This window comes from Otolemur garnettii, unplaced genomic scaffold (genome assembly GCF_000181295.1).
Source record: "Otolemur garnettii isolate 467f Iridium unplaced genomic scaffold, OtoGar3 scaffold00037, whole genome shotgun sequence".
NCBI classification, from domain to species: domain Eukaryota; kingdom Metazoa; phylum Chordata; class Mammalia; order Primates; family Galagidae; genus Otolemur; species Otolemur garnettii.
The window spans coordinates 9708256-9725601 of record NW_003852432.1 but is presented as its reverse complement, the minus strand read 5'-3'; the positions used below and the strand labels follow the sequence as shown (position 1 = coordinate 9725601).

The 17346-nt window shown below is 37.1% G+C and overlaps 1 pseudogene; it reads left to right on the top strand.

The window, feature by feature from the left end:
- The first annotated feature begins 2438 nt into the window (after window positions 1–2438).
- LOC100960678 lies at window positions 2439–13978 on the top strand (annotated as a pseudogene).
- Window positions 13979–17346: the final 3368 nt, after the last annotated feature.

Sequence of the window (17346 nt, the reverse complement as noted above, 5' to 3'; positions counted from 1 at the left end):
TGAAAGGTGTGTATTAGAAACCAGCACCTATGAAGGGAAGAAGAGGAAGCAGGATTGTGCAGAAAAATAAGTTCAATAGCTACATAGGCTCAAAAAAACCTCAACTAGCTTTTTGGGGTGCTGTAAGGTGGCAATGTCCATTACAGAGTCCAGCTTTGACTGGGATGGCCAGGTCTTTATACCACATCCTCATTCCGTCACTCCATGAGGACTGACCCAGGAGGGACATAACTTCTGCCAAGGCTGTAGCTGAAGCAGAATCTGAGGAAACCAACTGTAGAACCTTGTGATTCCTTCTTTAGGGCATATCCGTGGATCACAAAATGTTGGCCTGTGAGAGTGTTTGATATATATTGAATATGCCTAGCCAGCCTCTATCCATTACATTCTCTAGTGAAATATTAAAATTATTTTATTTCACTATTCTTCATACATAATGTCTCCCCCTCCAGTCCGTCTCCTACCCCTAATTTACGAAAATCAAAAGAAGCAAAGTGATTTTCAAAATCACAACTGAGAATTTTATTCTAAAAATTCAAGAAAAGAATATATAGCTAGTCATTTGTATACACCTCTGTGGATTCAACCAATTGATAGTCAAGAATATTTAATTTTCTGTGTGCTCAGTAGGGCATTAGATCCAAATGATGAGACTACGTGATATGTAGGCCTTGTATTAGGTATTATAAGTAATCTAGAGATGATTTAAGAATATGGGAAACTGTGCATAGGTTATATGCAAATACTACATCATTTTATGTAAGGGACTTGAGCATCTATAAATTGTTATTTATAGGTTGTGAGATCAAGATTTCAAAATTCTTAAAATCAATCCCTCAGGTTTATCAAGAGAAAACTATATCCTCAGAACCCAGAGGTCCTTGCTGACTCAGTGGTTAAGTAATCAATGTCAGTGACATTAACAACTCGGGGCAGAAAACAAGACCAGAACACCCTCTGGACCTACAGATTCAGAAACTCTTGGGTGAACTGATGGCATATGTATGTTAAAAAATTTCCTCAGTTTGTTTGTAATAACTAAAAAATCACTACCATAATAAGCTGTATGCAAGTTCTGAAGGTGAAACAAAACATGGAAATTAGGACAGATGATAAAACATGACAAGCACATAAAAGAGGGCCTATATCATAAAAGGAACACAATATAAAAATGAAATCACTATTATAAAGTAACTCAATCTGTTCCCGAGCAACATGATCAGTAAAATATCAGAAACAGGACTTGGAAGTAAATGTGAGCAAAACTCTCAAGGTAAGGATTTGTGTCACCTTGGTCATATCCATAACCTTGTACGTGCTAGGGGATCAATAAATATTTCCTGGAATGAGGTCTTTGGAAGTAGAACATGTAACTAAGTTCATGCAGAAGTAGAGAAAACACTAATTACACTTGCTGGTGACTGTTCCAGGTACGCAGCGGAGCCATCTGGTCTACCAGATGCTCAGTGGTTGATTGGGCCACATACGTGTGGGAGGCAAAAGGCATCTCTTTCCAAAAGGGCCTTCAGGAAAGAGGCCAAGGCAACTGTGCCAGGACTACTCCTAACCTCCATCAGTGGCCTCACAATTATATTGATTTTCCTAATTTAGCAAGAAAGCTTTCACAAATGTGTGGATAGCTGAATGAGCTGCATTTTGTGGTTTAAAATAAACATTTGAATGTTTTTGATAAAAGTGAATTCATATTTAATCCATTATGCAGATCTTTGACATTTGTGTTTGCCATGCCTTTTCTTAAACTTCATGAAACAGCAATATTTCCTGTAACTACTGAATTGAACAATATTTCTGAATTGACTGTCAATTTTCTATGAATTAAACGTGAGTAATCTATGCATTTCCTAAGATTCAAATGTTTTATTTATCTCTGATTATATACGCAGAAGAATCTTGAAAATTACAACTTAATAAATTGGCTACTTCAGGTTACTAATTCCTCATAGAAAAAGTTTTGAAACAGAGGTATGTAATCTGTGCTTTATTTTTCCTGTGTCTTCATAGACTTGAGGTCATTATACGATTCTCTTACCGAAGTTAAATATTAAACTTTGGCAGAAAACATGCTCATCTTCTAATTCTAAAAGGTTCACGTATATGCCCAAGTTTTCTTCCCTTTCATATCCTTTGCCCTCTCTTCTAAGACTCTCTCTCTCTCCCCCATACACATTCGTACACACCCATACACACCCGTCACAGCTTGCAGACACACAAATTTATTTTGCTACAGTATAGTATATGGAGCATTAGTTGTTTTAATTCTAAGGGAAAGCCCATTAATACTGGGTACATTAATTTCTCAGTACCATGTTAACTAAAGGCTTTGCTTTATTTTATCAAATCCTCACAGTAACTCCGGGGTGAACATTATTGTTTTTCTTCTCACAGATGAGGAAAATCAAGCCCAGAATGTTTCCGTGATGGGTCCCAATCCACATGGCGGTAAGTCTGTCAGTCTTCAAAGTGTGTACTCAGTCAGATATTCTGCTATTTTCTTATATATGAAATACTGGTTATTTTTAGAGGAAGGGAAGAGATAGGGACAATATTTCTGCCTGAGGCTTGGTGATGTATGTATGTGCCCATCCATTGTGAAGTCTGCACAGTTCTGCCTAAGACCCAAGAGAACATCAGAAATGGCCAGGGATGCAGCTAACACTGAAGTTTTGGGGTCGTAACTCCTAGTCAGTAGAACATGGCATTCTGGGACGAATTCATTGCAAGATGAGATGGGATAGGGTAAAAGCATTGAGTATGAATATAAAAAATAAAGTAAAATTATGAAAGATGACTGGACACATTTCATAAGAAAATAAAATGCTAGACAATATTTACTTTGTTTTATCTTTGTCAGACAGTCTAAAAACTGTATATCTTAAATGTAAGAACGTAGAATTTTGGGCTCAGGCAAAGTTATTAACTTACCTTGATTTCTCATAAAAGTAAACAAAGCAGTTCCTTAAATCAAATAGACAATTGTATTTTTTCAAATAAAAATACTACCTGCCGAAGGATATTCATAAACTGTACTTTTTCAATATTCTAAATTTAGTCAAATTCCTCTTGAGATACCTTACACTAAAACCACTTCAATGAGGGAAATGAATTCTTTAAGGTTTATTTCAGAATAGGATTGAAGGACGAAAAAAACACAACAGTGTGTCAGGTTTGAACACCAACTATGATATTAAAAAACAACTTGACCTTGAACAGTAAGCTGTTAGGAGATAGTTGGCTTATCCATAAAATGGGAATAATAGTTACAATCTTACTGAGAATTGGCCAACTTAAACGGGATAATGTGAAAGAAATTAGCACTGTACAAACCACTGGTATATGGCATCTGTAGCATTAATTATAAACTATAGAATTTAGGCTAGGACTTATTCTGACCAAAGATATAATTATGAATCACATTCCCAGATTTCTGCCAACATTGATGTATAAGCTTTTCTTCTCTATCAGATTTTGTATTTGTCTTCCTGGATTGTGCTGTGCTACGATTCTAGTTGTGGACAGAATGGCAACAAGAGAGTCTTGAGCATAAGCATTCATTTGTGAGCACTCCCTCTCAAGTGAGGTTATTCTGAGGTCTGGTCTCCTTAGAAACAGGAAATCACATTACTTCCATTGGCAAGGGAGACTCACGGCGTCTCCACTTTGCATCCAACCCAATAAACGCTTGTCAATTATAAGGCTCTACTCTCTCCCAAACAGTGTTCTAACCTTTATATGAGATTTGATGAGGCTGTGAATTCAACTTCTGTTATAATTTTGCAACCTGTTCAATTAAAGTTTGTGTCTGATTTTAATTAAGACCAGGCCTGTGGCTATAAAGAATAGGGGTTTATTTTAGAATTGTCTTGGAATTTCTACAGTTATCTCTTAATTTGAGCTGAGAGTTTAAAGCGCTGAGCTTGTTGTTTTCTTTTGGTGAGTAATACAGTGCACTCCTCGGGGTCATTCTGACTGCAGCTAACAGTTAAGTGAAGCAGTTACTTGGTCCCCCAAGGAACTTGCTTTACCTCCATAAAACACAGGCAATAATGTGATTAATCATGATGCAATTACACTATGTGGATTAGTAGCGTCCCACTTACCTTTTGTAAGAAGCTAAGTAACATGTTCTTGATCAAAGACGTGACAAAACTGATTCCAATCCTTCACGTGTGAAGGTTTCTTTTTTCTCTTAAGTCTCTGCCCTTGATACCCACGTCTCAATCAGCCAGTAAGGTCTGGCAGATGAGGTACACACCATAATAGTTATTTAACAGAAAAAATTTGATATAAACAGTTGAGTAGAGATTGTAAAGATTTTAAAAAGGTGAAAGAGAACATTAAAAGCATCACGTAGGCAGTAACTACAAGAAGTAGCCAGCAGCATTAGGGCTTAATGACAAAGGGAAGAGTTTGAAATTATTAAAAATTAAACACATGAATGTGGGGATCTTCAGAGAAGAAATTCACACACCTGAAGAGGAGACACTGGAGGGGCGCTGCTGGGATCGCTGAGGGAGTGCTCTGAACCTTAGTCTGTGAGCACTAGCGGACATGCAAAGGCTGCTGACGGAACTATCACAGAAACATTCCCAAAGTAACAACCACAAGAGTGGGAAGGAAAAGAGGACTTGAAATGAAACAAGAAGAGGGGGTGTGGATCTTTTTTTATTCTTCCAGCCTTTTTGTCTGTCTCTTTCTGAACCCTTCTTATTGTTAGCATCTAACATGGAGCAAGCTGGCAAAGCAAAGGCATGGTTGGCCTAGTCCCAGCCATCCGTACTATCCCAGAACACGTCATGGCTTTGAATATCGAGAAAATCACAATTGAGAGGGGAAATTTGACTTGTAAAGTAAAAAATGAAATACATGTAATTTACATATATGGGAGAATGAATATATCTTTCACTTACGTTAACTCAGACCATTATTTAAGTTATAAAGAGAAGTTACTATTTTCAAAATAGGTGATTTATTCAATAAAATATGTGGAAAACCTCAGTATAAATAATATAAGACCATGGTAACAGGTTAAAATATGAACTACAAGTCAAGATGGAAAGGGAATATACCACTTTAAGAACAGTATTTTCATACACAGTAAAGATGAAACAAGAAAGTCCAACCATTTGCCTTGTGTTTACTCTCCCCATCACACAATCATTCTATGTGGTTATTTTTATTTGTTAAATCTTCCTAAAATTCTCTAATATTCCCTTTGTTGGGGTGAGTCATATAATGTTTTTTTTTTTTCCTTTTTTTGCTTCAGGTAAAATCTTTTCTACTTTACTTAGAAGAAATACTCAAATCCAGAACTCTAGGAAAAAGAAGCAAAACATGGGGCAGTGGTGGTACAATCAATGGTTTGAATTTTGTCTTCCATAATGATGTGAAAGACGTATCATTTGGAACCTCCAAATATGATCTTATTTAGAAATAGGGTCATTACGTACAGAATTAGATGATTTGACCCCACCATACTTGACTTCAAACACCTCCTCTTTCAGACTGCTTTCCTTCCAATACAATAAACCTAGTGTGGAGTCAGTATTCTGACTACCCTTGTTTTAATTTTCATTTGCCTGTACCTATTTTAGATTCTGGATATGTAGAATAACCCCTTTTATGATGAATCTTATTCAAATGTTACTTGCTTTTCCTGATATCCATTATGTACTTGAAAGGGTATATTATTGGTATACGAATTGATATTTATTTTCAGTATGTTACTTTTGCCCCATTTCAAGATATTTCTACTTTATTAGTAATTGCTAGCCCCAGAGAAAACATTGGATGGCGTCACCTCTCTCTGTTTTCTCCAATAGTCTTCGTTCATTTTCAGCCGCTGTGGCTGAGCTAGATAATCTGGGTGAGCCAATTGACAGGACCTGGAAGAGAGAGCAAGACTCAGAGGAAGAGGATGTATGGAGGAACTGTAGAAGCTGAACCATTGGACACAAGCTCCCCATTTTTGTCAGTTGTCCTGTGCTTACAAGGATGGTTCTGAAACAGTAAAACCATCCACTGAGAAATCACTTTAGGCTGCCATGGTAATAGAACCTGGGCTTTGTACATAAAGTGCCTGAGTCTAATGCAAGCTTTAAGAGGCAGTAACAGGAAAAAAAGAATAAGGTATAGCACAGACCTGTTGCCATAAGGGTCTCACAGAAAAGCAATGTCGTGGAGAATAAGCACGCTTATTGAAATTGTATTTTAAATAAAGGTGACAATTCGCTTGCTCAGGCAAAATGGCAAGCTTTCTTTATTTACTGTTGGTTTATATAGTCAATTTTGTGCACATGCACTATACAGCAATGACCTCATTAATATTCATTACAATCCCTCTGCACATGCACATCAGACATCAATGACTTTATTCTGCACATGTGCATAGGACATCAATGACTTCATTAATCCATTTAAACATCTCATGACTACTCACCTTGTAAGTAGCTCCTCCCTAGTAATCTGATAATCCCTCTAACATACACCTTTAAGCATAACCCTTTCAACATAACTGGGTTTAACATAACTTAATGGAGAACTTGTTGTTAGCCATTACTACTTTGTTCTTATCTTAGAAGAACTGAGGAAGCCTGAGGCTATGGAGGAAAGAGACCCGTTTCAAAATCTGTCCTACTGACCTTGCCATTTTGGAGGCCATTACTTGGGATCTTTAAACAAGGCATAAAGAAACGTCTAGAGCATACAGAAATTTGTGTGCAAACCTCCGCCTCCATGTGGGCCTTAAGTCAGGGGGTTTTTACCCCTGCAACCAACTGGGCCGACCTTAGGTCAGGGGGTTTTAGGCCTGCAACCAACCTGGCCATATGGGATTCTGCCTCAGTTTCTCACAAGTATGCCTGCACAAAGTCTTTTCACTACTATCTCTCGGACAGCTTTTTTGGCCAGAGGCATATAGGCCTTTCGCCTATACTGACCATAGTTTGATATATTCTTCCTGCTAGTATTTGAGACTATATAGAACAAAATAATTAATAAAAAAGACACAGCTATCTGACATCTTTCGTTATTTATATTGAAACACTGAAATACTATTTATGCAGCATTTTTTGCTTCTTTTAATAATATTTTTCATTTTCATTCATGCAATGAGCAGAAAATTCCTATGTTATGTTTGGCTAGGTTTTCAGAGTCATGATATAATGAATAGACTCCTTAAGCTCTTATTTCTGATGCTTCTCCAAAATTTTGCTTCCCTACATGGTAGGATACATAATTTGCTACGTATTTAGTATGCATCTACATACTAATTATTGTGATTCAAGAAAATCCTTTTTATTGCTGTAATTTTTGCTTTGGTTCTGGAAAATGGCATTTTGCTCTTTATTTGGCCAATAAAAATCTTCTATGAATTCTTAATGAGATACATATGGAAGTTCATCAAAGGTTTATTTCTCCATGGTCATATCTGATGCAAAATACAAATAGCAAACTGTCATTTATAGAGCTATCGTTGAAGAACAGGAATAAATGTCCTGACAGACTTTAAGCCACACAAAAGGAGTGCAATAAAATCGGCTGCATTTCAAATAATGGCAAGGTTATGATACTGTTGACAGAGATTCTGCACCCATCTGTGAAGACTGTGTCATGCTGCTGAGTGTTAATAGGCAAGTCTTTCCACCCTGACGATACCAAAACTAAAAATACTTCACCTGGGGCTTCATTTTAACCTTTATTTTTAAATAAGCATAATGTTTTACATGTAAAATAATTCCTTTATTACTTGGTATGCTTTAACTAAAAAGAAAATAGGTAATTCTCTCTTATAATCACTACCGTTCAGATAGAAATACTTAATCATACATCCAGTTAGAAAAAAGGTTTTTTTTTTAATTCCCACACGACCAAGGCTAAGCGGTACGATTGAGAGACTAATGGTTTTCTTAAAAAAAAAAAAAAAAACCCAAAACATTGTGACAAGGCAAATAAAATAATAACTAAAAATATCATGGGCTAAGAGATAACGTTTTCATAAATACATATAGTAAAACAATAGGGCACACATTAGGAAACAAAACCTTGTAAAATATATTGTTAATTGTATTTCATTTTTACTGTTTCCAGAGCTCAAAAGTCCTTGGTCGGTTCAAGTTTCTGTCTGAATTCATATTCTTTCTGCTTGAAGAACTCCCTCTAACATTTCTTATATTGCATCTACTGGCAATGAATTTTCTCAGCTTTTGTCAGAAAAAGACCTTATGTGTGTTCATTTTGTAAAGATATTTTCACTTGTTAGAGAATTCTGCATTGACAGCGTTTTTTCCCCCCATCTTTTGCTGAAATTTCCCATCTTTTTATGTATTTGTCTGTTATTTATTTCAGATCATTTAACATAGAAACCATAATTTGTTTGAAATTCCAGACTGATACTTTAAACATCTGAGTCATCTCTATTTCTGGTTGTGTTGTTTGATTTCTTTGTTCTTTGATAAAGTTTTCTTTTCATACTTATTTATGTGTCTCATATATTTTTTTTTTTGAGACAAAATCTTTTTCTTTTCTCTGGATAGAGCGTAGTGGCGTGCTCATAGCTCCCTGCAACATCAAAGTCCTGGGCTTGAGGGATCCTCCTCCATCACCCTCCTGAATGTCTGGTACTGTAGACCTGTGCCACTGTGCAGGGATATTTTTTATATTTTTTAAAATATATATTTTCAGGAGAGATGAGGTCTCACCCTTTGCTCTGGCTGATCGCAAACTCCTGACCTCAAGTGATCCTCCCACGTCAGCCTTTCAGTGTGCTAAGATTACAGGCCTGAGCCACTGTGCCTGGCCAATGTCTCATAACTTTTCTTTGATTGCTAGTCAATGGCATCATTGAATGTAGAATAGTAGAAACTGAAGTAAATAATTTTTTTTCTGGGAAATGAACTCTGTCTAGAAGAGCGGAGTTAACTTTTGTTGTTAATTTGGTATCTTTTAGTACACAACAAACTTTAAATTCTCCGAGGAGCGTTCTACCACTGCCTTAAGCTTATTGTATTGTCAGAAAGGCTGAGGATTGCAGGAGTTTTTCTGTATTTTCATATTCTTTCCCAAGCCATCAGTAATTCCAGCATGTCTGTACCACAGAAAGAGTCTTTTACCACTCCCCTGCCTTTCCTGGAGTGGCAGCACGCCACTGCATTGAGTGTGATGCTTGCTGGGTTCATGATAAGGGATGGGGCTGGTGAGTGATTGTATTTTTTTTGGTGCAATCTCATTATTTGACAAATGCTGTGACTGAAATTTGGACTGAGATTTCCTCCCTTTTCCAGCCCCTCTTTTCTGTTGCAGCCAATCTATTACATTTATGGCAAGTCTCGTGTCTGACAGCATCCGGCACCTCCCTCAAGGCAGGAGACCTATGACATATCACTACAGGCCTTTGAAAACCAGGGATCCTTTATACTCCTCAAAGGTTTTTTGTTTGTTTGTTTTACCATTATGCCAGTAATGACAAACCTGTCCTTGTATCCTTCCCTAGACTTCATGTGTCTTCCCAAATTCATATAGTGAAATCCTAGTCCACGAGGAGATGCTATTAGAAATTGGGACCTTTGGGGGGGGTGATTAGATCTTCAGGGTGAAGCTCTCATGAATGGGATTAATGCCCTTACAAAACAGGCCAAAGAACTTTGCCCCATCTACCAAGTTAGGACACAACAAGGAAGCTGGCCCTCACCAGACATCTAATCAGCTGGCACCTTAATCTTGGACTTTCTAACCTCGAGAACTATAAAACATAAATCTGTATTGTATCTTAGCTATCCAGTTCATAGTATTTTGTTACAGAATCCAGAATGAACTAAGACATGCCCTAAGGGTGACAGCGTTTCCTTTGGGTACCCCCGACATTTAAGGTGTTTGCTCTGCGTAAGAGAAGGATCCAGGTAGTAGGTAAAGTTTCCTCCCTTCCCACAGTGGCATCCCTTATGCATTCCTGAATAACCGCAAGGCCTTTTCTCTGGTCATACAGCTTACCTAGCTTACCTACAACCTTTCTTGTGAAACTGGTAGAACTCAGTAGAAAAGAATCTGCCAATGTATGTGAAATCTTCCCTGGTCTGCATCTTCCAGAGTTTCTAACCACCACATACCTCACACTTGTCCTTTATCAATTAATTGCAGTTTCTTAGTATTTAACACACTTGTGTAAAATCTAAACCACTTCCCCCAAGCTCTGCCTCAAATATTTTTCTCCCGGGAAGAGCTTGTCTCTCCTTGTATTTCAGGCTACTTCATTGCCCAGTGTGACCTCTGCTCTCTGATGGCCTGATGGAAAATTAAGTACTTTATCTACCTTTTTCTCATTACAGTTCATCCAACCGTCATTGCTTCTTAGAAATTTTCGCAACCCAGGTGGAAACTGAAATTTCAATAGATTAAGATTTTAGGAATATCAACTTTGCCATTGATTAAGATATCTGAAGATAGTTATAATCAGGGTATGTACAGCCATGCATCAGTTCACTTGGGGATACATTCTGAGGAATGCATTGCTAGGTGATTTTGCTGTTGTGTACACAAATAATAGAGTGTCCTTATATGAGCCTGGATAGTGTAGCTTACTGTGTGCCAAAGCTATACCTTATTGGTACTAGGCTCCAAACCTTTACAGCATGTTAATGTACTGAATACTGTAGGCAATTGTAACGCAGTGGCAAATATGTGTATCTAAGCCTATCTAAACAAGAAAAGGAGTAGTAAAAGTATGGTATAATTTCAAGGGGCCACTGCCATGTATATGATCTGTTGCTGACCAAAGCATTGCCAAGGGATATGCTATGCTCTGCCATGTAACCTAAGCATATCTTAAATTATTAATCTTTTACTTTGTGACTTAAAGGTAGTTTATAGATGTCTCTATCTTAAGTCAAATTGTTATAATAAAATTATAGTGGACTTTACTTTAAAAATTTCCTATTTTTTCATAAACCCTTCACTAATGTCTTAAATTTCATGCTGAATTTAAATCTATGAAAATGGATACCAACACAGTGAGAGTGAAAAATTTTGGATATGGGGAGACCATTTCTGTTATTTTCTTCTTATCTGCTTCTCCTCAGTTTATATCCCTGAAAGGAAGTTGCTTCTCTAGTCAATGCAGTGTGGTTGGAGGAAAATATAGGACAGTGATAGGGTGAGTTACGTTCCACATGGGTCCTCAGTTATTATGGACAAAATTATTATGTGTCAAGCACGTTATACAGAATATCTTTTTTCCTCCATGCCAAGTTTACCATGGCACTTTCTCCAGCCACAGTGCCCGTGGTCTAGGTCTCATGTGGACACACCATATGATGCTCTGCTTCCCCAAGGAGTTCCCTTCAAACAGGCTCAGATCTCCATGAGTGTTGTAGAAGTTCTGACTTTATATCATTGCCCAGATATTTCACTGCCTTTCAAGTGTCTGGCTGAGACAATCATCAGTACCACTATACAACACATTCAAATTTTTTAATTTTGGAAAATCACGTATAATATTATCAAGGATCTTATCAGAGAGGTAACCTACTCCATTTGTCAGGTTCCTCCTTTCTCATAGAAACAAGCAACATAGAGTTGATTACTCTTGTGTAGAAGGAATAGCTAGGTTTTGGGACAAAAACTACTGATGATTCCCCAGGATTGGTACGTTTGGTATGTAGACACTGGGAGAATAGACTTTTTTATTTTTTGCATGATGAATGAACCTTTGGGAAAATATGACTCCTTTATCTTTTAGTAAATAAACTTCCAACCAATATTTCAGGAAGAAGTAGGGTGGGATGGGATAGGAATCAGTATACTTTAAAGTCTATGCTGAATTCAATACCTTTCCTAAAAATAGTGCACTGTTATTCTTTCTTTCTTTCTTTCTTTTTTTTTTTTTTTAAGGCAGAGTGTTACTTTACTGCTCTCAAACTGTTGGGCTCAAGTGATCCTCCCTTGCCTCAGCCTCCAGAGTAGCTGGGACTACAGGCACTTGGCACAATGCCCGGCTATTTTATAGGCAGGGTCTCACTCTTGCTCAGGCTGGTCTCGGACTCCTAAGCTCAGGCTCTCCACCCACCTCGGCCTCCCAGAGTGCTGATTACTGGTATGAGCCATCATACCCAGCTCTATTCTCCTTTTTATAGATCTTTCCTAATAGATGGATTTACATATGCGCCTCAGGGAAATAAATGATCATGGCTCATTTATTATAACAGAGCTAACTGTGTTTCAATTGCCACTTCGAGTAGGACTAGACTAGTGACTTTATTATTTATTTGTTTGTAAGTTAGAAATTTTCATTTCCAATTATTAACAAGTCAAAACAAAATAGATGTTGGTGTAGATGTGGTGAAAAGGTGAAAACATGTACACAGTGTTTGTGGGAAAGTAAACTAGTACAACCCCTAGGGAAAACAGTATGGAGATGCCTCAAAGAACTAAAAATGGACCTACCATTCGATGCAGCACTCCCACTACTGGGCATCTATCCAACGGGAAGGAAGTCAGTTTACAGAAAAGATACCAGAATGTTTATTGCAGTGCAATTCACAATTGCAAAGATATGGAATCAACTTCAGTGGCCATCAGCTGGATACAGAAAACATAGTGTGTATACACACACACACACACACCGTGGAGTACTACTGAGCCATAAAAAGGAAAGAAATAATGCATGTTACAGCAAGTTGCAGGAACTGGCGACTATTCTTCCAAGTCAAGTATTCCAGGAATGTAAAAACAAATACCACATGTTCTCACTTATAAGAGGGAATTAAATGACGGGTATATATGTTCATAAAATGGTATAATGGGCATTGAATACTAAGAAGAAGGGGAAAAAGGGGGTGAAGGATAAAAATCTACTTATCAGATGTAGTGTATACTATTCTGGTTTCAGGTACACTAAAAGCCCTGATTTCAGCATGATACACTTTATGCATGTAACAAAAACAGGCATACCCTCTAAATGTATTGAAATAAAAAAGTTTCATTTCCAAAAATGGAATATATTAGATTAATTCTAAAAACTATCTCTTTGAAGAAATATATGAGTTCAGCCTTGTGCCACTTATAAAGATTAGGGCTTATCCTCAAAGTGACAGGCAACATTCCTATCATTTTCCTTGAAGTCTATCTCTTGGAGCACGTAACAAGTGAATAAATGTCAAAATAATCTTCCACACACAGATGCAACTATGTTGAAACAGTATTTTAAGCACTAATGGTTTATAAAAATATTCCTAAACTCAGTAGAGGAAAACAGAAGAAACAAATCCAGTGTATATAGATTAGAGACAAAAGAACAGCAATCCCTCAGTTCCTTCCAGTCTGAATCATGTGATGACAATGGATATCACTGGGATACGTCAGATTGGATGCCAAGTGTTCCTCTGCCAGATAGACAAGAGTTCCCCACTTACGAGGTTATTGATCAGCAGACACCCCTGTACTTAGCAGATCCAAATGCCATCGATACTGACTATTATCCTGGAGGTTATGACATTGAAAGTGACTTCCCACCACCACCAGAGGACTTCCCTGTGCCTGATGAACTACCACCATAGCCTCCAGAATTCAGTGATTAGTTCGAATCCATACACCCCCCCCAGAGAGACAAGCCTGCCACAGGCAGTTTGGGCTCTTCAACATAAACTGTCAGAGGCTCAACTTGAATCAGTATTTGCCCAATTTCTACCCCATGGATATGTCTGACCTCCCCCCCCAAAGGCACTGGTGAGATTACTTGTAGAGACCCCTATGCTCCTTACCCTCCAGGGTGCCAGGGAAACTTCAAGGCCCCCACTGTAGAAAACATGCCCATGTCTGTGTACACTTCTACTGCTTCCTGCTCGGATGTGTCGGCGTGCTGCGAAGTGGAGTCAGAGGTCGTGATGAGTGACTATCAGAGTGGAAATGATGCCACTTTGAAGAGGTGACGGTCCCTCCGCTGGACTCCCAGCAGCACACAGAACTCTGATGCTCAACTCCCTCCCCCCAAGTGCCTGGACTTTAAGAAACCTGGAGATTATATGAATAATCTTCTGCATTGTTCTTTGTAGCGGTGCTTAAGCGCTTTTTTGTGGTGAGCTGAAACAGGCATGGCTGCAGCGGCTTCCTGGCCTCTTGACACATTAGCCATTTCCAGGGTCCTAACCTCCTATAACTGAGTGAGGTTTCTGTTGGCTGTGCCATTTCTGAACATCTTTTGGTATTTCCATTGCTCTGTGTTAAAATAATGAAACAAAAATCAATCCTACCATCATGTTAGCATGATTCATGTATTTATATAGATTTGATTATTTTAATTTTCCTGTCTCTTTCTTTGTAAATTTATGTGCAGATTTGATTTTGCCTTGTTTTAGCTACATTTTCGAGATATTTTGTACATTTGTTTTCAACGGAATTTTGGTGGTGTTAGTGCCATTACCTAGCACCCTGATTTTTTTAATATAACCAGGGTTTCACTGTATGTCTTTCCCCACAAAGTATGACTTCTCATTAATACATTTCAATAATGTCATTCCTTTTTAGATGTACATAGGATGAGGAAAGATCTTACACATGGTCATGTCTTAAATGGATTGCCATGTTTTAGAATTATAACATTTTTCATTATTGGAAAGCGTGATGAGGACCTTCTGCATTTCTGTTTAGTACCCAAACCACCATGACACAGTTTTTATAGTGTCTGTATATTTGTGATGAAATGGTCTTGTAAAGGTTTTTACTGCAAACTACCATTAGCTTGTCTTTCTTACAATAAATTATTAATAAAATAAAAAAACCAAAACAAACAAAAATCCCCAGATTTTTATTTCATATCATACTTAATACAAATAGAATGTGTACATCAGATGTTAAATTTATGTTTGAGGAACTATTTCCATCTTTGTGATAAGAAATTTGATTAAGAGAAGTAATGTACACTCTATATTACAATAAGAAAACTCATCCCAGAAGATCTGTTGACAAAAACATTTTGGACTGCTCCATTCTGTATCAATCAGATAAAAAAATTAAACCCGCAAATTGTTGGATTTATTCAGGAGACAGGCTTAAAATTCTTGCTCATTTATTACTGAAAAAAAATTTAAAAGACATTGTACACGTATTTTAAAGAGATAATATTTGAGTCAGTGACAATGAAAAGTCATAATTTTGAGATTCTATCTTGACTATGTATTGGCTCATACAATTATATATTGGATTTTAATGATTTGTCCATTCTTGACTTTGGAGTCATAAGGATCTATAGGTTACACACAAAATAAATGTACTTGAAAATGCCTATAGGAAAATTATTATATTTTCTCTCTCATTTTAAATTTCAAGAGAGTGTAAAAGTGCAGTTTTGTTACATGAATATATTGTATACCGGTGCGACCTGAGCTTTAGTGACCCCATCGCCTGAATAGCGAACATGGTACTCTATGGGTAATTTTTCATCCTTCACTCCCTTTTCATCCTCTGTGTAATCTTCACGCTCTACTATTCCACTCTCTGCAACCATGCAAACCCAAAGCCTAGCTGCCCCTTATAGATGAGAGGTTTAGTACTTGATTTTCCATTCCTGAGCCATTCCATTGAGGCTGACTGCCTCCAGTTCCATCCAAGTTGCTGCAAAATTTATTATTTCATCATTTTTATGGCCAAGTAGTATTACACATTTTCTTTATCCACTCAACACTTTAGTTGATTTCATATCTTTGCTATTGTGAACTGTGTTTCAGTAAATACATGAGTACAGGTATCTTTTTGATATAATGACTCCTTTTCCTTTGGGTAGATACCCAGCAGTGGGATTTGTGGATCAAATGGCAGATCTACTTTCGTTCTTTGAGAAATCCCCATATTATTTTCTATGGGAGTTGTGACTAATCACATTACCACCAAGATTGTATTTATTTTTCACCTTATCCTCAGAAACATCTGTCCTTTTTTGACTTTTTAATACTAGCCATTCTGACTGAAGTAAGATGTATGTCAGTGTGGTTTTAATTAGCATTTATCTGATGGTTAGTGAGGTTAAGCATTTCTTCATGTTTGCTGGCCATTTAAGAAATAAATTATTTCAACTCTTCCTGTATAATTTTTCTCAATACTTACTATTTGCATAACATTTTTCCAATTTTGCTTGGTATAGATGTGTAATGGCATCATTGAGGATGAGCCAGAATATTCAAAGCCTATATATTCTTTTTATTTATTTAGCATCTTTTTTTCCTGTGTTATCTAAAGTATTTTATGTTTAGTCAAAAGTCCGCATTTCTTGAAAATTAATGAAGTAACGGAAGAATAATGTATTACTAATGTGGCAATAATTCTTACTTAGAATCACTGTGTATCTCTCAGTTAAAAGAAAAAGAACTAAAAAGCATCAGGTTGACAAGAAAAAAATATTAATCTAGTAAAAATGTCTTTACTAAAATAATTGTACATTATTTTTTCAGTTTATGAAAAACATGCACTATTCAGTGACCAGATGTAAATTTGAGGATTTGCATTTGATTCTCACTGATGGAGGGCACATGTAGTCTCTTCACACACACACACACCCACCCACCCACACACACACACGCACACACACACACACACACACGCACATGCACTTACTGACAATGAGTTGAGTGAGGCAGTGCAGAAACAGCAGTCAGGAAACCAGCTTGGAGCACCAGAGTTTAATTCTTGTCCCAACACTTGCAAGCTGTGTAATTTTAGATATGTTATCTTCTCTGTGCCTCTATTTGATGTAAAATAAAGAAAAAATAGAATGATGTCATAATGCCATGAAGATTTTGAGAGAGAATACACATACAAAGCTCAGAACAGAACTTGACCCATAGCAAAACCTGATCAATGTTAACAACTACTATTATTATTTTCTGGATCAATTAAAATTTAATCCTGACTCTAAAAGCATAGTCTTTTTTTGTGGTACAAATCATTCTGTGATTTCATAGCAAACACTGTGGTGAGGGAATTATTCCCTTATGTATGGAGGAATTTTTTGAGGCCTATTTTTCTATATTTAGTGCATGCTGGGATTGAATATATTATTTATTGTTGTACATCTCTTGATTGGTAAAGTCTTAGCTTACTTAATGTTGCATTACTGAGGTTCACGTAAGGTTCACCGAGTTTTCCCTCTACTCTTAGGAGATGAATAATAAAGCACTTTACACACAAATAGCTCTTAACGAAAGCTAAAGGCGAAGAAAAATTTAAAAAGAGAAAAGCTGCATCTATGTCCTGGCATAAAGGCTCCAGGAGAGAAAGATTGTCTGGAAATACACTGGGATGAGGCTCAGTGAGGACAGGGCCAGGGAGAGGGCCTTCTGTGTGCCC